Source organism: Loxodonta africana, unplaced genomic scaffold (assembly GCF_030014295.1).
Source record: "Loxodonta africana isolate mLoxAfr1 unplaced genomic scaffold, mLoxAfr1.hap2 scaffold_34, whole genome shotgun sequence".
Lineage (NCBI taxonomy): Eukaryota > Metazoa > Chordata > Mammalia > Proboscidea > Elephantidae > Loxodonta > Loxodonta africana.
Window position 1 is genome coordinate 1,666,102 of NW_026975055.1, and position 23,687 is coordinate 1,689,788.

Sequence of the window (23,687 nt, forward strand, 5' to 3'; positions counted from 1 at the left end):
CAAGAGAGGGATACCATAAAGTTGTTTTTCATACCCCTCCCCACTCCCACAGTTGCATATGCTTTGCTCTGACCCTAAGAAGTAGATCAATCCTTTGAGAACTGCATTATGGGTTAGAACACCAACAAGGTCCCAGACTGAGTGACACTCCCATAGATTACATCCAAATATCACTGCAAAGTCTTCAAAATCTGAACTGACATCTGAGCCACAGCACACAGAAGTTGGGAAAGAACCTGCAGCCTGAACATAACTGGGTCAAGTGATTCCTAAAACAAACAACATCGACATTTTCTGTAAGATTGAAGTAAGACACAGTCTTGGAATCACAGACAAAAACTTTAAAAAGCTACTTTAACCATGCTCAAAGAAGTAACAGGCACAACTTAGAAAAATAGAAAAATACATAGAAACCATTCACAAATGAAAATTTTAGACAGGAAAAACAGAAAAATAGAGATAAAAAATTCACTTGATCAGCTCTACAGCGGAATGCTGTTGACAGACAAAAGGATCAGTGAGATGAAAACAGTTCAATTGAAAATATCCAATCTGAAAACAGAGAACAAATATTGAAAAAAAATGAACAGAGCCTCAAAAAAATTCAAAAATATCTAACATTTATTAATTGGAATTCCATACGGTGTAGAGAAAATATGTGGTGTAGAAAAAAGTATCTGAAGAAATACTGGCTCAACACTTTCCCAATTTGTTGAAAGACATAAACTTACAGATTCAAGAAGCTATGCAAACTCCAACAAGTTAAACTCACATAATTTTACGCCCAAATGCCTCATTGTCAATTGTGGAATAACAAGGACCAAGAAAATATCTTCAAAGAAGCTAGAGAGAAAACAACTCATCTCACACAGGAGAAACAATTGGAATGACTCTGTATTCATCATCAGAAGCCATGGAGGCCAAAAGGCTGTGAAAACAACATTTTTTCAACACTGAAAGAAAAGAAACATTAACCCAGTGTTCTATAGGCTGTTATTTCCTTCATGAGTAAAGGAAAAATATTGACATTCTCAGGTGAAAGACGCTTAAGAGAATTCATCGCCACCAGACTTGTTCTAAATGAAACACTAAAGGAAGTTCTTCAGGTGGCAGGCTTGGAATTTCAGCAATTATGGCAAGCAACAAAGTGGAAAGTATCTTCGGAAGTTCGCCCTCCACCAAAGATTAGACAGGTCTATAAAACAAACAATAACACACGTGAAGAAAGTGTTTCTTAGTTCAATCATGTGTATGAGACCAAAAGTACAAAACCAGCCCAAAAGCACTGAAAAGAGGGCAGGACGGAACAGGAATCATGGTGGATGGAAACGGGGAACTGGAGCACAGGAGAGGACAATATTGACACATCATGAATATTGCAACCAATGTCACAAAACAATTGTGTATAAATGGTTGAACAAGAAAGTAATTTGCTCTGTAAAGTTTCAAATAAAGCACAATAAAAAATAAAAAAAAAGTGGTAGGTATCTGGGTAAACATATTATGCTAACCCTGTTGTCACTGCACAACATGGCGCAGGACTCCCCTCTTTGCAAAGACTTTCTAGCCTATTGGAAAAACTTTGGAATATACTCTTGGTGGCAAATTAGTATTAGAGAATGGGGTTAATTTTGAAAATATGAGATGTCTGTACTCATGCCTGGTGAATAAACTGGATAATAATATTTTCAGAGCGAAATGAGATGTTCTAACAGAAAAATAGGCCTGAATTCCCACCTGGGCCATGAGCCTACTACTCTGAAGGCCTTTCCCAGAGAGGCATTTCAGGCACTTCTAGAGCAGCAGGAGCGCTGGGGAATGCAGGTGTCAACCTCCCCCAGGGCCTTCTCTGAGGGGTAAGTACCTGCTTTAGTACTGAGCTTAGTGGTTCATAAATAGTCATTCTGCATAAGGTCTTCAGGTTCAAGTCTGTAATCCAGCTGGGACTCTGTGTGTGCTGCATCTCTGCATCAAAAGAACATGCTTCTAGAAGCAGAATGCCAGGAGAGAGGCGGTTGGGCAGTTGGCGTTGGGGGGTGCTGCGCAGACAGGGGTGCCCGAGGGAGGCACAATATAGTCATTCTGCAGGAGGTCTAGTCCTTCTGCACAAGAATTAGAATGCTTCTCAATGCACAATAGTTTACATGCAGGACATAAACAAAGTGACTGAAGGACAAAGTTGAATAGTAAACCAAGCCACTCCCTGCCAGTCCTTACCTGAGAGGGTCTTCATCAGGACTTCCGGGGATGGAGAAGGAAACAGTAAACGCTGATTTATTTTACCTCTTCCTTCCTCAAGAAACAGGAACTGGTGTTAAGATGTCAGGTGTCAAGCCCCAAACTCCTCTTCTGGTCTGTATTTAAGCTGTATAATAAAACTGGGAATCAGGCAATCAGCCATGAGCAGACAGACCCAGGAGTATTTCCAGTGCCCCACATCTTTGAGCTCCAGTGAGATCCAGTTCTTAGTCCCTAGATTAGGAGAGGAGCTGAAAGACTGAAATTCCGTGTTTTCAGGCAACTTGGGCTTCAAGCAGGCACTTATTGCTAAAGTCGTATTTCTCTGTGTTAATTTATGATCCTTAACTCAAATCCGGACTTTTAAGCTCATTTTGATAACTCCTCATTAGTCTGCCTAGACAAGAGTCTGCTCACAGTCAGTGATGACAATGGAGGAAACAAAGTCCCTAGCCCAGAGGAGGGACTGTTTCCCAGATTTGGGGCAATGCCCCTGGGGAGCATCGGCGAGGTGCACTGTGGCCTCTGTGGCTTTGCCTTGTGCTCCTGGAATTGCACCCTGGGGGGGCGTCCATATGCAGACGCAGAGTCCGTGGGTGACCACAACTCCTGCCCTTCTGGGTCATCGTCCGGACGCACGTTGCGATATGCTTCCTGCCCCCCTTCCCAGCATAAGTGCTGCGATCACACGTGGCAGAACCAGTTCCCAGGTCCAGACCCTAGGTCTTGCCCTCCTTGGCCTCAGGCTTCCCCTAGTCCTGGGGGAACCCGCAAGCCTGGCGGGTGCGAGGTTAGCACCCGGCTGGGCGGGCTAGGGCCTGTCTCAAAAGGCTCATGGCGCACGCAGGTTCCGCCCCCTTGGAGTCTGCAGGCTTGCAGTGGGCAGCCCGGCATCTCCTGCCTCCCTCGGACGCCCTCTCTGGGCAGCAGCTCCCCTCCCCCCGCCCCGCCAACCACCCAACAGTCCCACTGCCTGCTTACTGCTTCTAGAAGCGTGTTCTTTTGATGCACACATGCAGCACACACAGAATCCCAGCTGGATTACAGACTTGAACCTGAAACGCACAACTTTAAAACTACTAGACTGGGGGGGGGGGCGGTATTGGCAGTGAAAAAAGGAAAAAAAAAATAAGAAAGAGAACAATTACAAAAAAAGTATTAGAAGACTGTAACCTCACGTTATGGACTCAAGAAGGCTGCGGATACACAACTGCGTAGATAGCATACTGTTGTCTCTTTCTTTGCAAATAAGTCTTAGATGAGGGAATTTGGTACCAGGAATCGTTGCAGGGCCTGACTTTGGGGAAATCTGGGATTGATTAATTGGCTTGCATGAGGCTACAAGCCCTGATAATCAATATTTAAAGATGAGATTCGAGCAATCTAGAACATGCATCAGAATTTTTTACAAGTAAATTAGCACCAGAAGAGGCCTTTAACCACTAAATAAAATGGGTCAGTAGTTCAAGATCTCCCTACAAAGAAAATGGCAGACCTAGATCGTTTCCAGTCAGGTTCCAGCAAACATGCAAGAAACAGTCATTTTAATCTAGTACATAGTCAACAGAGATTAGAAAACCATGAGACACTCCCCTAACTTGATCCTTATGGCTAGTTTAAAAATGATAACAAATTAGAGAAAGAAGGTAGAAGAAGAGTTAGAGGACAAGCACACTCAGTAACTGAGATGCAAAACCCTACACAAGATGCCAGCAAAGGAAATCCAGCAAAGGGTAAACCACGTAACATGCCATGATCAAGGCGGTTTATTGTAGGCATACAAATTTGAGTGAACATTAAAGATTTAGTAATTTCATTCACCACATGCATAGGTGAAAGAAGAGAAGACATATGCTCACCTCAAGAGATGGGGGCAAAGCAGGTTGATAAAATCCAATCACACGGAGAGATAAGGACTAGGAGTAAACATGGAACAGAAAAGGAGTTCCCGAACGTGGAAAACTACAACTAGCATGATAGTTCATGGTGACGTGTGGGACATTCTCTTTAAAATTAATAAACAATAAAATAAGGATGCTTCTATCATTATTTTTATTAAACATTTAACACTGGAAGTGTAAGCTAATACAAAAAAAGTATAACTGCTATTCATAGATTATAGGACTGTCTCCATTGAAAACCGTAGAAAATATTGGAATTAATAGTAATCATAAATAAAAAATAAATTGAAATTTCAATGCGTCAGCATCAAGCGGACTCTGTCATAGCTCTTAGGTGAAAGCAAAGGACACTGATAGGGAAAGAGCAGGTTCAGGTGGGCTAGACCAAGGAGGGAAGAAAACTGTTCTGCACTGGGCTGAACTTATAAGCACGGGTATGTGTGTTAGTTACCTAGTCCCTCCATAACAAAAAATAACACAACTGGATGGCTTTTAAAGGACAGAAATTTATTTTCTCACAGTTTAGCAGGCAGTAGTTCGAATTCAGGGCATGGCTGTAGTGGGAGGTCCTTCCTTGTCTACCTCAGCTTCTAGTAGATGCCAGCAATCATTTGTGTTCCTGGCCTTCTAGAAGCATCTGTCTTCTTTGTCTGTCTTCCTTTTCACCCGTTTGTGTCTGTGTGTATTCTGCTCCTTTTATAACTAAGAAGAGTTAGGCTTAGGACCCGCCCTACATTGGTATGACCTCATTCACATAATAAAAGCAGGCCCCTTATTTCCAAACAAGGTCAGAATTACAGGTACAGGGGTTAGGATTTCCACATACATTTTGGAGGGACACAATTCAATCCCTAACAGTCGACTTACCAGATATTCTGGATTGAGAGTAGTCACATGAACAGCTGAGAGTAGTTCCAATTCTTTGCTACATTCAGTGGCTGAAACTTGTCTCAATGGTCACCCATAGGAATGTTGGAGCAATTTATTGTGCAGGACCTGGCCTACCATTCCTAATCATGTCCATTGTGTGGAAAAACACACACTCCCATCACCGAAGCCTTGAGAAATTTATCGATAAGAACGGAATGGTGGTTGGAACCAAGAATTGTTTCATAGCCTAGATAACATGGTGCAGCTGTTAGATACCCACATGGAGATGTCAGGTAATAAAACTTCACCCCACACGGAGATGTCAAGAATAATACCAACAGCTAATGTTCATTGAGTACCTACACTGGTGCCAGGCACTCCTGTGCTTTCCTTTCATGTTTGCTTTTCATGATGGCCATATGAGGAATGTATCATTATAATGCATAAAGAGGTCATTACAGAGAGTTAGGCTGACATTTGAATATATGAGTCTGGACCCAGGAGGAGTTTGAATGGATGGAGGTATAAACCTCACGTCCTTAGCTACAAATAGACAGCAGTAAACTCACTGAGGCATCCTAGAGGGAGGGTGTCAATAGAGAGAGGAGTAGGCACCAAGCCCAAGGGTACTCGGGTATCTAGAAGCCTGCCAGGTGAACAGCAGCCAACAAGCCTCTCTGAAGTCCAGTGTGGTTCCTGGAGGGTTGTCTGTCCTTGCTCTCAGCTGCATTTCCCCAGTGCTCCTCCCACCTGCACTGGGTTGTCCCCTTCATGACGACAGGGACAGTGTGTACCTTTCACCACTGTATCTGCATAACATAGACTACTTCTGGCCCATGGAATACACTGACTGAATGAAAAATAAACAAACGATAAGGACGTAAAATCCTTCGTAGTTGATACCTTGAAATACATTAAGGGGCTTCATGAGTAAGAGGGAGAAAAATTGATCAGGGCTGCTTCTGAGACCATCCCTTAGGCGTAATGAGTGTTAAACAACACTTAAACAAAGAGATTTAATGGCAGAGATGTATGTTAAAAAGATGTAAGTATAGCTTAAAGATTACTAGAAACATGCACATTATTGCAACTATAGTCAAATCGCTAAAAAACATATACTACATGCACACAGAATATTATAAAGTAATTTAATGCCCTCATTAAAAAAAAACAAAAAAAATTACCATGAAAAGACTAATGTTGAATGAAAATATCAGGATATAATATCTGTGTTAATATACATAACTGTGTGTGCTAATACACACATAAAACCAGTTGCCACTGAGTCAGTTCTGATTCATGATGACACCAGTGTGCCAGAGTACAACTGTACTCCATAGGGGTTCCAATGGCTGAGTTTTCGGAAGTAGGCTGCCAGACCTCTCTTTCATAGCAATTCTGGGTGGACCTGAACTCCAACTTTCTGTCAGCAGCTCAAGATATTAACCATTTGCATCAACCAGAGACTCTAATACACATACATGCCAATATAAGCAAGAAAATAGACATATCGGAACGTTAATAATTTATTCTATGCATTACGTATGTTTTCTTGTTTTTTTTTTGCATACTTTCCCATTGCTTCCAAGTTTTTGAGGAATAGAATGTACTTCTGGAAAAATTCATGAGAGATTTTTAAGTAATGAAATAATTAACAGAAACAGAATGAGTAAATCTGTGGCAAGGCAGCCCAGGAACCCAAGATTACAGTAACACTGGTATGAAAAGCAGAATTGTGGAGCCCTGAAGCTCAGTGGTTCCATGCATCCATCAGGAAAGAGGGAAGAGCAAATAAACAAGGAGAAAATACAGTGAGCCAGAGGAGTGGGAGCCCTCTGTTGTGGGCACAGTTTTCTCATGAAACTTTAGATGGACACAGTGGGTGAGATTATCCACTTCCATCATACAAACATTTTTATTACCCTTGATTTTAACAGAACTATGTTATAAAAACAAATAATAAAATAAAGTATAATAAAAGAATAAATCTCATCAGTGGACTACTATCATTTTCCCCAGCCACTGAGGAGGGCAGGAGACACACAAGGGAAAGAAGATGGAGCAGTGTGAAAACTCATGCTAAGTGGGGAGGAGAGTGTTTCTGAGACAGGCCTTAGCTGCTACCACCTAGGGAAGTAGGCAGCCATGCACAACCAACTGGAAGAAATGGTACATTATTTCTGAGACCTACTCCAGCTCATAACAAATTATGGATAACATGGGGAAGAATGAGATTTCCAGGACACTTAACTGTTTTTATGAGAAACCTGTACATAGAACAAGAGGCAGTCATCTAAACAGAACAAGGAATACAGCATGGTTTAAAGTCAAGAAAGGTGTGCATCACCGTTGTATCCTTTCACCATATGTATTCAACCTGTATGCTGAGCAAATAATCTGAGAAGCTGGTCTGAAGAAGAAGGCATCAGAATTGGAGGAAGACTCATTAATAACCTGAGATATGCAGATGATACAATCTTGCTTGCTGAAAGTGAAGAGGCCTTAAAGCATTTACTGCTGAAGATCAAAGACTACAGACTAACAGCCTAACAACTGGACCAATAAGCAACATCATGATAAACGGAGAAAATGTTCACGTCATTAAGGGCTTCATTTTTACTTGGATCCACAATAAACACCCACGGAAGCAGCAGTCAAGAAATCAAACGACACATTGCATTGGGCAAATCTGCTGCCAGAGGCCTCTTAAAGTGTTCAAAAGTACAGATGTCACCTTGAAAACTAATGTGTGCCTGACTCAAGCCACGGTGCTTTCAGTCGTCTCATACGCACACGAAAGGTGGGCAATGAATAAGGAAGACCAAAGAAAAATTGAAGGCATTGAATTACGGTGTTTGCAAAGAATATTGAATATACCACGGACTGCCAAAAGAATGAACAAATCTGTCTTGAAAGAAGTACAGCCAGAATATTCCTTAGAAGCAAGAATGGCGAGGCTTCATCCCACATATTTTGGACATGTTGTCAGGAGAGATCAGTCCCTGGAGAAGCAGGTCATACTTGGTAACAAGTGGCCACAACAATTGGCTCAAACATAACGACAACTGTGAAGGTGACGATAGGTAGTTTAACATACATTTTGACCCATATGAATTAAAATTTAAACAATTATTTCATGCCTTTTTGTAGGGGTTTTAGAATACACAATTAAAATAAATGTAAACAATTAATAGAAAAAATCTCTGAAAATAAAATTTAATTTTTTTACATCACTGCTCCATACCCCAAATCTAAATGGCTTGATATACAGCACTGGTCTTTGTGATTCACAAAAAGCAGGTACCAATTCCTGAACAAGAACTGAAGTGACAGGAGAAACTCCCCATGCTGTTATAGCCCGGAGTATGGGCCCTAATCCAGTGATCTGTCTTCATTAATTCCTTTTCATTTCATCTCTGTGGAAGAGGGGAGGGAGAAGGTGAGAGAGGGTTACATGTGCCTATTCTGTTCTTTAGCATCTAGTTCACTGCCAGGAACAAGTATTCGTAAGAGTCTAAAAAACATTAAAGTACAAATAAGGAGGAAAACCTCCTAGTATATATATGTATTAGGTGGCACAAAGAGTTAAGTGCTCAGCTACTAACTGAAAGGTTGGCAGTTTAAATACACTCAGAGTTGCCTTGGAAGAAAGGCCTGGCAATCTACCTCCAAATAGTCACAGCTATTGAAAACCGCATGGAGGGCAGTCCTACTCTGAAAACTCACGGGGTCGTCATGAGTGAAAATCTACACAATGGAAACTGGATTGGTAATCTATATATGGCATAAATGTTCGGAAAATTAGTTTCTGAACATATACACGGCATACAGAATACACTGCACATTAGTATTATGTGCCAAAACCCACTGTCATCAAGTCGATTCTAACTCAGTGACCCCAAAGGACAGAGTAAAACTGCCGCATAGGGTTTCCAAGGCTCTAAGTCTTCACTGAAGCAGACTGCCACATCTGTCTCCTACAGAGAGGCTGGTGGGTTCGAACCACTGACCTTTCAGTTAGCAGCCAAGTTCTTTAACCACAGAGCCACTAGGGCTCACTGCTGTCATGTACAGTGATTACATAAGCAAATTCTGAAACAAACTGCCTGGGTTTAAATCCTAACTCAGTTTATCAGCTGGGTGATCTGGGCACGTTACTTTACCTCTCACTGCCTCAGTTTCCCATTTCTAAAATGGGTCTTATGCAAAAGGTTCTTACGCAGGTTAAATAAAACACACAAGGCACTTAGAAAAAGGCCTTACACACAGAATGAACACAATAATTGTTAGCTTTCATAATTATTAAGGGAATACAAACAAACGGCTAGGTTGAAGGAACTTCCATTGAGAAAGAGTTGAGTTCCAAAATTCATGTGTAAAGTCATTTACATCAACTGTTAAAGTTGTATGTTTAGATTCAAGTGATTACTGAGGTGTGTTATGATCTTGAACAGAGTTCTGGGAACTATACAGGCAGACTCTGCATGCCCTTCTCCTGCACATCCATTCCATCTCCCTTGGAGCCCAGACATCATGTTATCAATTAAACCCCTCCCACGCTGGTGGTGTACTGTTTAAGAGCTACGGCTGCTAACCAAAAGGTCATCAGTTCAAATCCACAAGGCGCTCCTTGGAAAGTCTATGGCACAGTTCTGCTCTGCCCTATAGGGCCACTATGAGTTGGAATAGACGCAGTGGCAATGGGTTTTTAACAGGTATGAGGTAACTGTTCAGTGCTTAAAGACGTACCAAAAGCAACCACCAACACAAAAGTATAGTAAAAGGTTCTTATTTCAGAGTAGCAAAACCTTAGTTTCTAACACAGTGGTGAATTAGGGTGGACTGTGGATCAAGAGGAGCTCTGGTGGCATAGTGGTTAAGAGCTCAGCTGCTAACCAAAAGGTCAGCAGTTCGAATCCACCAACTAGTCCTTGGAAACTCTATGGAATAGTTCTATTCTATGCTATAGGGTCTCTATGAGTTCGAATCAACTAGGGTCTCTATGAGTTGGAATCAACTCTGATGGTGACAAGTTTGGTTTGGTGGGTGTCATGGATTGAATTATGACCCTAAAAAATGTGTGTCTCAACTTGGTTAGGCCATGATTCCCACTATTGTGTAGTTGTCCTCCATTTTGTGATTGTAATTTTACTTTAAGAGGATTAGGGTGGGATTGTAACACCACCCTCACTCAGGTCACCTTTCCCTGGGGTGTGGCCTGCACCACCTTTTATCTCTCCAGAGATAAAACGAAAGGGAAGCAAGCAGAGAGTTGGGGGCCTCAGACTATCAAGAAAGCAGCACCAGGAGCAGAGCATGTCCTCTGGACCCAAGGTCCCTGCACCTGAGAAGCTCCTTGACCATGGGAAGGCTAAGGACAAGGACCTTCTTCCAGAGCCGAAAGAGAGAGAAAGCTTTCCCTTAGAGCTGATGCCTTGAATGTGGACTATTAGCCTACTTCAATGTGAGGTATTACATTTCTCTTGGTTAAAGCCATCCACTCATGGTATTTCTGTTACGGCAGCACTAGATGATGAAGACAGTGGGTCAAGGTGGAAGGGGTGGATGAAGGACAAAAAAAGAAAAATGGACAACAGGAGAAATATAAGAATTCAGAGAACTGTGAAAATTTAATTCCTGAATATACTTTCTTTCTCCTCCCTATAACTGGAAGGACTTTTCTCATATACAGCATATATAAGTAAATCCTTGCAATATTTAAAACACTTAGATTTTTGTAAAACTCATTCTCTGAAAACTCATGGTGGCCCCATTAATTTGTGGCTTAAAAACAACTCAGAACTAAAAAGAAGCATAAATAAATAAATAAAGGCACTGCTGCCATTTGCGGGTGATGTTCTTTTCCTGCTATCCACAACCCACACACTCGGGAGTTAATTTTCCAGGGTCAGTGTTCATAGACCATCCTCTTTCTCTTACCACCACCCCACCACCCTTAATTATTTAGAAAGGGCAGGGCCAGTCAGTGCTCCAAACATCAAGTTTTCTCTCCAAAATGCCAACTGGCACTTGGGGAGCAGGCTACATTCTCAGCTGTCAGCACTTCCACTAGCCCCTGCAGATAAGGAATGTGTCTCCACTGAACTGTTCATTGTAATTAAAAAAAAAAAAAAAGTAAAAAACTGTTTCTTAAAAAAAACCAGGCATTTCCCTATTACCCACCCACCCCACTCTCCCACACCCAGTGCTCCCTCACCACACACACACTCAAATATTTCATACCAAGGGTGTGTCCCAAGCACGGGGTCTGGCTCCGCTCTTCTTTTACACCCCTTGGAGGCCTCTGGAGAAACCATACCTTTGGTTGGCAATTCCCTGAACCCTGCCTATTCAAGCTGGCACTTATTCAAAAAGGCAGGTGAGTCTTCAAGTCAGGTTTTTAAAAGGAGTTTAAGAGGTGCCAGGTGATATGCCTACTCACCCTCAAATTTCTCAAAGGTAATAATTTCTTCAAATGTTTACAATGTCTCAACTATGGGTTAATTAAATCCCTTAGGATGGTGGGCATAGGAAAATCCTCCATCTCAATGCCCCCCATTTCGAAAAAAAAAGAGGGGAATCTCCAAAATTACAAATTTCAATTTCTACATACTTGATTGAACTAAGGAGTAAGTTCCTCACATGTGTTATTCTTGGTCTGAGTCCTGGTGGTCCAGTGGGTAAGAGCTAAGCTGCTAACCAAAAGGTCTGCAGTTTGAATTCATCAGCTGCTCCTTAGAAACCGTATGGGGTAGTTCTACTCAGTCCTATAGGGTTGCTAAGAGTTAGAATTCACTGGATGGCAATTGGTTTGTTTGCTTTTCAATCTTTGGCTGAAAGGTGGACTTTGTTATCAATTTATTAAATCAACTGGTAATTTGCTGGATATTTCTCGTACAGGAACTTATGATGTCTTCAAATCCAGCTAATCAGGTTTAGGGAGAGAGAAACTTCTCTACCTTAGCTTCCCTGCCATTCCCACACCTTTTTCATTGATTTCCATGCCCTGTTTAAGTAACGTCACTCATCACTTCTCACTGTCTAGGTTATCTGAGCCAATTCATGGCAGTCAATTCCACCTGCGCCCTAGGATACCCTCATTTACATACTCTGCCCTGTTCCTTCACCAATGGCTGACCTCACATCTCCCCTTGAATGTCTACTAGGCATCTCAAACTTAATGTGGTTCAAACAAAATTCTTCGTCCAAGTGTCTTATCTACCTCCCAGTCTTCCTTATCTCAGCAAATGTTCTCACTATCCTCTGGGTCGTTCAGGACAAAAACCTAGAAATCATCCTTGATTTCTCTCCTTTATTCAAATCTTGCATCCAATCCATTGACATATTCTGGACTCTTGGCACTACCTTAACATAAATCCTGACTCTATCCACTTCTCACTACCTCCACCTTACATCCACCATCATCTCTTGGTTAAAACTGGACTCTATGCACCGATCTTCCCTCTTACAATCTACATAACAGCATCATTTCAGTGGCTTCTCATGGCAATTAGGAAAAATTCCCAAATCCTTCCCATGGTCTTTCATGATGCGGGGCTTGCTCACCATACTAACCTCATTTCCTAACAGTCTTCCCTCGGTTCACTCCACACTAGCCATGACTTCTTTCCTGAGCTTCCTCAAACGTGCCAAAACACTTGGTTATTTAAGGGCCTCAGAAACAACTCTTTCCTTTATTGGCAATATCCCTCCCTTCAGAACTTCATACAGCTATTCTCTCCTTTGATATAGGTCAGTTATCTCCTCAAATATCCTGCTCCCAGAAGCCTTTACTATTAATCTAAAACAGCTCACCCCACTCATTCCCTCACATGCAACTCTGTCTTATTTTCAAAATATTTAGCTCTCCTTGACATTTTTTGTTAATTATTACCTGTATTTTTTCTGGTTGAGAATATATGCAGCAAAAAATACACCAACTCAACAGTTTCTACCTGTACAATTTAATAACACTGGCTACATTCTTGAAGTTGTGCAACCATTCTTACCCTCCTTTTCTGAGTTGTTCCTCTGTCATTAACATAAACCCACTGCTCCTTAAGGTTCCTATCTAATCTTTTCAGTAGCTGTTGGCAATCTGATGCCATGTAGACAGTTCTTAAAAGAGCATATGCTCAAGGTAGACCATTTTTATTAGTTAAGTAAGCTAATGTTCTGGAGCCCTCATGGCACAGTGGTTAAGTGATACGGTAGCCAAGCAAAAGAAGAGCAGTTTGAATCCACCACCTGCAGCTTGGAAACTCTATGGGGCAGTGCTATTCTGTCTTACAGAGTCTCTGAGTTGGAATCAACAGCAACAGTTTGGTTTTTTCTTTTTCATACTTCGGTTTTAAGATGATTCAAGGGAATGCTTTTGGTGTAATGTTTAAAGATTATCTCACGGCAATAGTTTCAGGAGTTCATTCACCCTCAGTGGCTCCAAAAAGTCTAGGGTTCATTTGAAATTCTGTTCTGCATTTTCCCCCTTTTGATCAGGGCTTTTCTATGGACTCTTTGATCAAAATGTTCAGCGACAGCAGCCGGGAACCTTCTGGTTCTTCTGGTCTCATGGCATGCTAGACGTTCTTTTAAAAAACATGAGTGGATGCTGAAGGTTATCAAATACTTATTTTATTACACCTATTAATATAATCACATTTATTTTTCCTGTACATATGGCAAATTATACTGATTCATTTTCGAATGTTAAACTAACCTTGAATTCTTGGGATAGACCCAACTTGGTCATAATATATTCTTCTTTAGAGTATTGCTGGATTTGTTTTGCCTATTTATTTTTATATTTTGCATCTATGTTCATCAGTGACATTGGCCTGTAATTTTCCCATCTTCTGCTTCTCTTGTCAGGTTTTGGTATCAATATTCATTCTACAAGCTTTATAAAATGAGTTTGGGTATATATTTCATTTTATATTGAAGAATTTGTGAAATATTTCTTGAATATTTGGCAGAATTTGCAGGAAAAGCCATCTGATATGAAGTTTTCTTTTTGAGAATAGTTTGAGCTCTAATTCAATTCTATTAACAGTTGTGGAATTACTTTTGCTTCCTGTTTCTTCTTGAATCGTTGTTATTAACTTACATGGTATGATACGTTTGCCTACTTTACCTAAATTTGCAAATTTATTGGCTAATACGGTTCATAACATTCTCACATTATCTTTATGTTCTGCAAGATCTGTAGTCATTTTCTTTCTAATTCCTGATATTCGTTTTTTATATCTTCATTCTTTTTCACTTGATCAATCTTGCCTAAAGTTTGTCAATTTTACTAGCATTTTCTAAGAATCAACTTTAGTCTTTGTTGATCGTCTGTTGCATGTATTCAATCATTAATAGAAACAAAAATTCCTATGAATGTTCGTTTCTGGTTTTTTCCCAACATTTTGAATGGATGTTTAACTCACTTATTTTTCAAGATTTGTTCTTTCCAATTATATTTTTAAGGCTATAAGTTTCCTATATTATATTGTCTGTACTGCACAAATTTTTATATGCACTATGTTCATAATTGTTCACTTCAAAATGTATTCTAATTTTCATTATGATGTCTTTTTTGACTCATAGTATTTTAAAATATCCGAGCACATGGAGATTTTGTATTTTCATTTTCTAAGATGTTTTTTTTTTTTTTAATTATGGTGTACTTACATAAAAAAAAATGGAGATTTTGTATTTTCATTTTCTAAGATGGTTTTTTTTTTTTAATTATGGTGTACTTACATAGTATCCTCTATGTTATTGCAGACTCTTGAAATTTGTTGAGACTTGCTTTATAACACAGTATACAGTTAATTTTTATACACACTATGTATGTGCATGAGATGAATGTATATTCTTTCATGGTTAGATAATACACACACATACACATATATCAATTTGGTATTTTTTTACATGTTAAATCTTCTGTATCCTTGATAATTTATGGACTTCTATGTTTCTGAGGGGTGTGTTAAAAATCTATTATGATGCATGATGTCAAAAGGAGCCCCAGTAGTGCAGTGGTTAAGCACTCAGCTGTTAAACCTTTTGATTTGATCCACCAACTACTCCACAGGAGAAAGATATGACCGTTCCCTTCCATAAAGATTACAGCCTTAGAAACCTTTGGAGAAGTTCTACTCCATCCTATATTCACTATGAGTCAGAATTGACTCAACAGCACACAAGAAAAAATGTATAATGTGATGGAAACTCAGAAGTACGAAGCTAAAAAGAATTGGTCCTACCTCCAGGGTCAAAGGATGAAGGACAGAGAAAACAGCAGAGACATCCAAAAGCTTGGAAAAAGGGCTGAGAGGACAATGGTTGGTGGTTTAAGGGCTTTGAAGGGCTACCATATATACTGAGGAATCTGAAGTGCAATGTTCTTGCCTAAGGATGAAGATATGCTCATAAAGATCCTGACAAAGCTTTAGGCTTGCACCTCTGGCTGATCTTTGGGCTCCATGGGGGCAGGAAGTGAAGGCTAGGGCAGAGTTTTAGGCACTCTTGCTTAGCATTGAAAGAACGCGCCAGTTCAGAGCCAATCTGCAAAGACTGGGATAATGTTACTTTTTCTTTTTGGCTACAAGCATTTAAAGAAAGCACTGTCAGGTCATGAACTGACTGCTGAGATAACAGAACAGAACTTCAGTGTCCACACATGAGAAGACATACAATCTCTGCAGAAATAGTTTGGAAACATCACTAAGCAAATGGATGACTGGCCCTCAACAATTAAAAAAAAAAAAAAAAAGCAAACCCTAATGACAGGAGGGAATCTGATTTCCAGAGTTACATTATAATATTTAAGATATCCAGTTTGCAACACACTATTCTAAGTCATAAAAAGAAAAAAGAAAAGGATGGTTCATTTGTTAAGAAGAAAGAAAGAAGAGAAATGAACAGAAAGCATCCCTAAGGAAACACAGATATTGGGATTACTAGACAAAGATTTTAAACCAATTGTCTTAAATTTCCTCAAAGAGCTAAACAAACCATAGACACACACACAAAAAAAGGAAACCAAGAGAAGAATGTATGAACAAGTAGAAAACATTAATAAAGAAATATTATACAAAAGAACCAAATAGAAATTATAGAGCTGAAAAGTTGAATAGCTGAAATAAAAATTTCATTAGAGGAGCTCAACAGCAGATTTGAGCAAGAAAGCAGGAAAATGTAAACTTGAAAAAGCACAACTGAAATTGTTCTAACTGAGGAGCATAAAGGAAAAAGAATGAAGAAAATGAACAGAGCCTAAGGGACCTGCGGGACAACATCAAGCATACCAACATACTCATTAAGGAGTCCCAGAAAGGAAAGAAAGATGAAAGGACAGAAAGAATATTTAAAAATGTAATGACTGGAAGTTTCCCAAATGTCACCTAGATATCCAAGAAGCTCAATAAACTCAAAGGACAGTAAATACATAGATATCCACAGACAGACATAATCAAAATGTCAAAAGACGAAGATAGAAACTTGAAAGCAGCGACAGATAAGTGACCCCTAATGTACAAAAAAATTTTTTTTTTAATGTACAAGAGAGTCTCAACAAGTTTAACTGTTGATTTTTCATCAGAAACCATTGAGACAAGAAAATAGTCGAATGATGTATTTAAGGTACTGGAAAAAAAATACAGAAACAAAACTATGAACCAAGATGTCAATATCTAGCAAAACTATCTTTCAAAAATGAAGGTGAAATTAAGACATGCCCAGATACACAAAACCTGAGGGAGTATGTTAGCAGCAGAACTGCCTTATGAGAAATGCTACAGGGAATCATCCTGGCTGGCACGGAAGGACACTAGACAGTAACTTGAAGCCATAAAAAGAAACGAAGACTCTGTAAAGGTAACTACTTAGATAAAACAAAGTCAGTAATATTTTTATATCACGCCTCTCTTTTTCTCATATATGATTTAAAGCACAAATGCATAAAAATACTTATACATCTCTCTTAACGGACACACAATGTATAAAGATGCAATTTTTGTAACAGCAACGTAAGTAGGGGAGGTAACTGAGCTGAATAAAAGCAGAATGTTGTATACTGTTGAAGCTAAATTTGTATTAATTAAAAGAAGATTGTTATAAACATAAGATATTAATTGTAATCCTCATGATCACCACTAAGAAGTTAAAAAATATAAGGAAAGGAAATAAGGAGAGGATCAAAATTGTACACTTGAAAAAAATCAGTCAAACACAAAAGTGGACGGTAGTGAAGAAAATGAGAAACAAAATACGTATATGACCTACTACAAAGTAGAAGACATAAGTCCTTCCTTATCATTAATCGCTCTAAATTTAAATAGATTAAATTCACAATTGGGAGCATTAAAGTTGTGTGTCAACTTTGTTGGACCATGATTCTCAGTGCTTTGGCAGTTATGATGTAGTTTAGCAGTCGTATAACTATGCAATCATTTCCATGATGAGATGTGATATAATGTGATTACCTCCATGATGGGATCTGCTGTGAGTAGCCAATCAGATCTAAGGGAGTTTCCTCGGGAGTGTGGACTGCATCCAATATAGGTGGACTTTCTGGCAAGGCTCTTGAGTTTTTGCTCACTCGGAATCCTGCAGCTGGCTCCTCTTCATCTGATCTCAAGATTTTGGGACTTGAACTCTCAGCTTACCTTCCAATTTTGGGATTCACCAGCCTCCGCAGTCTGTGAGCCACGGCCTGCCAGCTTACCTGCCGATCTTGAGATCTGTCAGCCTTTGCAGCCTGTGAGCCACAGACCTGTTGTATGACCTGCAGATCTTGAGTTCTGCAGTCCCTGCATCTATGTGAGTCAGGAGAAGCCACAAGCCTGACCCATGGACTTGAGACTTACCAGCCTCTACAGCCTCGTGAGCCATTTTCTTGATATAAAGCTATTTATATATAAATATATATATATACACCTCACTGGTTTTGTTTCTCTAGAGAACCCAGCCTAAGATACCAATTAAAAGACAAACATTGGCAGAATGCATAAAAAAATCATTCGATTGCTATCAAGCTGATCTGACTCATGGTGACCCCTCCCCTCATGTGTGTCAGAGTAGTACTGACACACAAGTGTGTCAGTTCAATGGCTAATTTTTCAAAAGTAGATCACCAAGCCTTTCTTCCAAAGTGCCTCTGGGTGGACTCAAACCTCCAACATTTTGGTTAGCAGCTGAATGCATTAACCGTTTGTACCTCCCAAGGACTACAACATGTATCTATGTTTATTTCTGTATTACTTCTCTTTATACTATATACATACATACACACATACACACACATAGACATCCATGAGTGGTTCATACAGATGCTTTGGACTTCAGCTAGCAGGGCTCTATTAATTATTGATAGAAAAGTACTGATACCAGTTATAAATGCGTATTTGTCCATTTCCCCTTTCAGATTTATTAGTTTTTGTATTTTGGAGCCCTGTTGTTAGACACATACACATTTAGGAGTGTTGTATCTTTTTGGAGAATTGAACGTTTATTATGTTATGTCCCTACTTATTCCCAATAATACTCCTTTTTCTGAAGTATAATTTGTCTGATATTAATACAGCCACTGCAGTAGAACTGGATAATTTTCAACCATTTCAATAGGTAGCATAAGATCAAGAACTGATGGTATAAAAGGAAGAAATCGAAGCTGCATTGAAGGCATTGGTGAAAAACTATCCTCTCTCCACCATCTTCACTAACCCTGACACCAACTGTCCCTCACACAGCACTCCCTACTTCTCTGCTGGGTTCAATAACTCATTGCAATGGCCACACAGAACTCATAGTCCATATTCACGATTATGGGGTTTATTAGGGAAGTAACAGTTATAGCTCAGGCTCAAAGACACTCAGAATACAGTTCTTCTATCAGGACAGCCTCTTCCCTCCTGTGCTCATAGGCGTGCCTCTGCCTGGCCTTGGGCCGGCCTCTCTCCAAAGGCACTCAGCTTTCCTTCTCCATGGGCCATCATCTCCTATAGCCAGGTCCCTGTTGCTCGGTCTCTCCTGCCATGGCATCTTACCATCTTCAGGGTTACAGCTTCCTCTCTCTATCTCAGTCTCTTGCTTCTAGGAGCTTCTCAGTGCAGGGATCTCAGGTCCATAATATACGCTCGGCTCTTGGCTGTTCTTCCTTGATGGGAGTTGAATCCTCCTCTTTGCTCTGGAACTGGTTCTCTTTGAAGGGAAAATAAACAATCCCCTTGGTGAGCCACAATTACCCTATCACACAGTCCTGCCCAAGCACCAGGGTGGATGTTATAAGACCATGGCTAGAAAGGCCACACAAAGTAAACAATCACATCACAGTACCTTGGACTCATTTTTCAAGTGAAGTACCAAAAATCCCACACAAACAGATTGGTAAAGAATATAATCAACAGCAAGAACATTTTCATACTTATGTTTTCTGTATTTGGAAGAAATCTATAGCACTATTCTTATTTTGCCAATTCACAGGGATCACAGAGATTAGTGGTAGATGTTGCAGTACCAGAAAACTCTCTGGTGAAACAGTCTGTGAGCAGTCTTACAAACATGGATATTCCACTAGAGTCAAAAGAATGACGTTACATATCATCAAAGAGAACATTTCAAGATCTAGCCTGAAGTACAATGTTGTCACTAATAGGCTAAAATCCATACACTTACAAGGAAGACTAGTTTATACGACTATTCAAATTTATGCACCAACCACTAATGCCAAAGATAAAGAAATTGAAGATTTTAAACAACTTCTGCAGCCTGAAATTGATCAAACATGCAATCAAGATGCATTGATAATTACTGGTCATTAGAATGTTAAAGTTGGAAACAAAGAAGGAAAAGTAGTTGGAAAATACAGCATCGATGAAATAAATGACACCAGAAATCTCATGAAAGAATTCTGCAAGACCAGTGACTCATCCACTGCAAATATTTTTTTTCACCAACATAAACGGCAGCTATACACGTGGACTTTACCAGATGGAATACACAGGAATCAAACTGACTACATCTGTGGAAAGAGAAGATGGGAAAACTCATATCATCAGTCAGAACAAGGCCAGGGATCAATTGTGAAACAGACTGTCAATTGCTCATATGGGAGTTCAAGTTGAAACTGAAGAAAATTAGAATAAGTCAAAAGGGGCCAAAATATGACCTTGAGTATATCTCACCTGTATTTAGAGACCACCTCAAGAACACATTTTACGTGTTGAACACTAACGACTGAAGACCAGACGAGTTGTGGAATGACATCAAGGACATCACACATGAAGAAAGCAAGAGATCCTTTAAAAGACAGGAAAGAAAGAAAAGACCAAAACGGATGTCGGAAGAGACTCTGAACGTTGCTCTTGAATGTCGAGTAGCTAAAGTGAAAGGAAGAAATGATGAAGTTTTGAGTATTGAGACGCCACCAGTGATCCCTCTTACAAAAAAGACCAGAAAAAACAAGTGAAGCGATTATATTTATGAGAAGCTAGGAGCCCTGAACATCAAAGGTAAAGTTAGAAAATGGACTCAGCGGCAGGGGGAGGGAGAGACTATTCAGAAGTGGAGAGGAGTTACTGGACCTGAATAGCCAGGAACCCTCAGGCACCGTTCCCTGGAGCGACTGCAGTGGGGCTGGCAGTGGCGTTCCACAGGCGTTTAGCTCAGGGAAGGACAGCAAGTTGCACAGACTACTCACACCTCCAGAACAAGAGAAGAACGGCACTCTCAGCAAAAGCTAATTACTTGTGTTTATTTTACCACGCCCCCAGCCCCCAAGCCGGCTTCAGTGGCTGTCAACTTCCCTGGGCCTGAGATAGGCCCTGGTACCACTCTGAGCCATTTTTCCATCCTTGAAGAAGGTATAAGTTCACAACTGGGGGAAAGATAATCTGCCAGCTCAATTAAGCTGGGGAGCTCAGGACAGAAGCAGCTCTTGTTCAGGCACAAACAGTCCATGGGCTTTGAATACCTTTCACCCCAGCATGGACCTGTGTGGGCCCATTTCAGGAGAATAGGCCCTTGTTGCCAGACTGCAACTGTTTCACCTGAACGGTGGAAAGATGGGTATTTGATGTTTGACACTGCTTTGCCTATTAAACAGGGTCTTCACCTACCCACATCAGGGGCATAAGGACTGCTGGCTCCACCCACAATACCTAGCCACCTGTGATAGGGCTCCAAGGATAAGTAGTACCGCCCAGAACTTACAACCAAAAGCATTGGGTACCCACTGCCCTTCTGCAGAACCCACCCATGTGCTCTACAGAACAGGGATGCACTTTCCTCACAGACACTCAGAGCACAGCTGTCAGACCCCTGCCTTGATCAGAGCCTGACCCCCTACTGCAGCCAGATACTTCTGCCTACACCAATGACCCCTGCCCCTTTAAGACTGTAGGACAGAGCCCGTACCACACACTTTATGACCAACTACCTGGGCACCTGAGTTGAATCCATACAAGAAAAATAAATGAACTCCTAGGCTCATATGCCTGGTAACAGTGCTAGCCATCTGGTGATAGTACATTAGAGCTTCAAAGGTGAAAATAATCAACCTAGTGCACTCAAGCAGCTTATTTGGGTATACCAAAACTAAACAAAGCAAGAAGCTAGGATACAAAAAGCAAGCATAAAATAAACTAATACAATAACTTACAGATGGCTCAGAGACAACAGTCAATATCAAATCACATAAAGAGGCAGACACGGGGGCAGGACCAAGATGGCTCACTAGGTAGAAGATTCCGCTTATCCCTCTTGAAACAAAGACTCGAAAAAACAAGTGAACTGATTACATAAAGGACAATCTACAAACCCTGACCATCAAACACAGAACTAAGGAGTTGACCTGAGTGACGGGGGAGCGAAAAGCCACGCTGCAGCAGGGACCACTTCCAGAGCCAGTGTCCCACGCCACAGCCTTGAGCCCTCGTGGTTTCCTGGTGTCAGAGTGGTGGGGCTGATTGTGGCTTACTGAGACACGGAAGAACAGATATAGGCCCAACCCTCAGGACCAACCTCAGAGGGGACCCAGGCAGCACACACAGGCTCCACACAGACGTGGCTGACAGGGAAACGAAAAACTATAGGGAAGCAGCGACTGGTTCTGGAGCCTGGAGTGCAGCGTCCCAGAAAGGAAACCCTGGTGCTGGGCTTTGGACTAAGTGTGGGGGAGCCGATTGTGGCTTCCTGAGACGGTGTGAGCATGGACGCAGCCCTAACCCTCTGGGACAGTCTCAGCAGGGATCCAGCCACCACACACGAGCGACACAATGCTCTGGAATCTCAGAAAAAACAGTCCTCACCAAACAACATAAGTAACTTTCTATATTTTGCCAGGCTACTCTCTTCTATATATCTGATTCCATCCCTCATTGCCCCAGCCAGCTTCATTAACATTGGAATTCTCTGTGCCAGAGAGTGAAGTGCACTGCTGGATTTTTTTTCTTCTTTCTTTTCTAACCCATTCTCCTGGCCTGAGAAAAGCAGCATTTAACAATCAAAGAAAAAATCCTTCCCTGACTTCCCTAAACTGAAATAACAGTACAGAATCAGCTCCATCCAGGCATTAACAGACCCATAGTCTTTGGCTTTCACCCTACAGGTAACTAGGTGGCTATTACAATGTAAAGGCAATTCTGATAGAGATCTGACCACAATTGTTTTAGCTCAGCAGTGGAAAGGCAAGTTTTGGAGGTCAGATACCTCTCTACCTATTAAACAGAGCCCTCGCTGATCCACACCAGTGAACTGAGGGCTGAGACTCCACCCACATCACCTAGCCACCTGCTAGAGGGGTCTGAGAATAGTGACGCCTACCCAAGCATTGGGTGCCTAAGACACAGCTGCAAAGCCCACGCACCAGAGTGCTCTAGAGAATAGAGCCACACCTACCTCACTGTCACTTGAAGGAAGGCTGTCAGCATCCTGCCCTCCTCGAAATGTGACCCCATGCCACTAATAGAAACTGGTGCATACAACCATCACCACTACTCCTCTAAGATAATACGTGAGAGCCTACACCACACACTAGGTGACCAGCTATCAGGACACCTGAGCTGATTCTATTCAAGAATAGTGAATGGACTCATACACTTATATACCTGGTAACAGCTCAGGCAAGCTGGTAATAGGACGTAAGTGATTCAAAAGCTAAATCAATCACGATACCACAATCTAGTAGCCCATCTGGGTGTCTTGTAACAAAACAAAATAAGAAGATAAGACTCAGTGAGCAAATATAAAAGAAAATATTACAATATCTTATAGATGGCTCAGAGACAGCAGTCGACATCAAATCACATGAAGAAGCAGACCATGATTGCTTCTACAAACCCCCAAATCAAAGAATCAAAATCATTCCCAGATGTAGATACATTCCTAGAATTGCCAAATGTAGAATATAAAAAAATTATATACAGAATTCTTCAAGACATCAGGAATGACCTCACAAATGAAATAAGGCAATCTACAGAAAACACCAAGGAATACACGGATAAAGCAGTTAAAGATATCCAAAAGATTATTCAACAACATAGTGAAAAAATTAATAAGCTGTAAGAATCCATAGAGAGACAGCATTCAGAAATCCAAAAGATTAACAATAAAGTCACAGAATCAGACAACTCAATAGGAAGTCACAGGAGCAGAATCGAGGAACTGGAATGCAGAGTGGGGGAGCTGGAGGAT

The 23,687-nt window shown here is 40.8% G+C and overlaps 1 long non-coding RNA gene across 10 annotated transcripts in view; it reads right to left on the bottom strand.

Annotated features, from left to right (window-relative positions):
* The window catches only part of LOC135229524 (uncharacterized), a 507,916-nt gene that overhangs the window by 473,048 nt on the left and 11,181 nt on the right, over positions 1-23,687 (bottom strand). For 8 of the 10 annotated variants that reach the window (XR_010320210.1, XR_010320216.1, XR_010320218.1 and 5 more), the window contains exons 1-2: positions 19,043-22,639; positions 2,218-2,365 (exon numbers count right to left, since the gene is read on the bottom strand). This is a non-coding gene — a long non-coding RNA (uncharacterized LOC135229524). Of the gene's footprint in view, positions 1-2,217; positions 2,366-19,042; positions 22,640-23,687 lie in introns of those variants that run through there. The other 2 variants (XR_010320213.1, XR_010320217.1) reach the window with 2 other exon arrangements.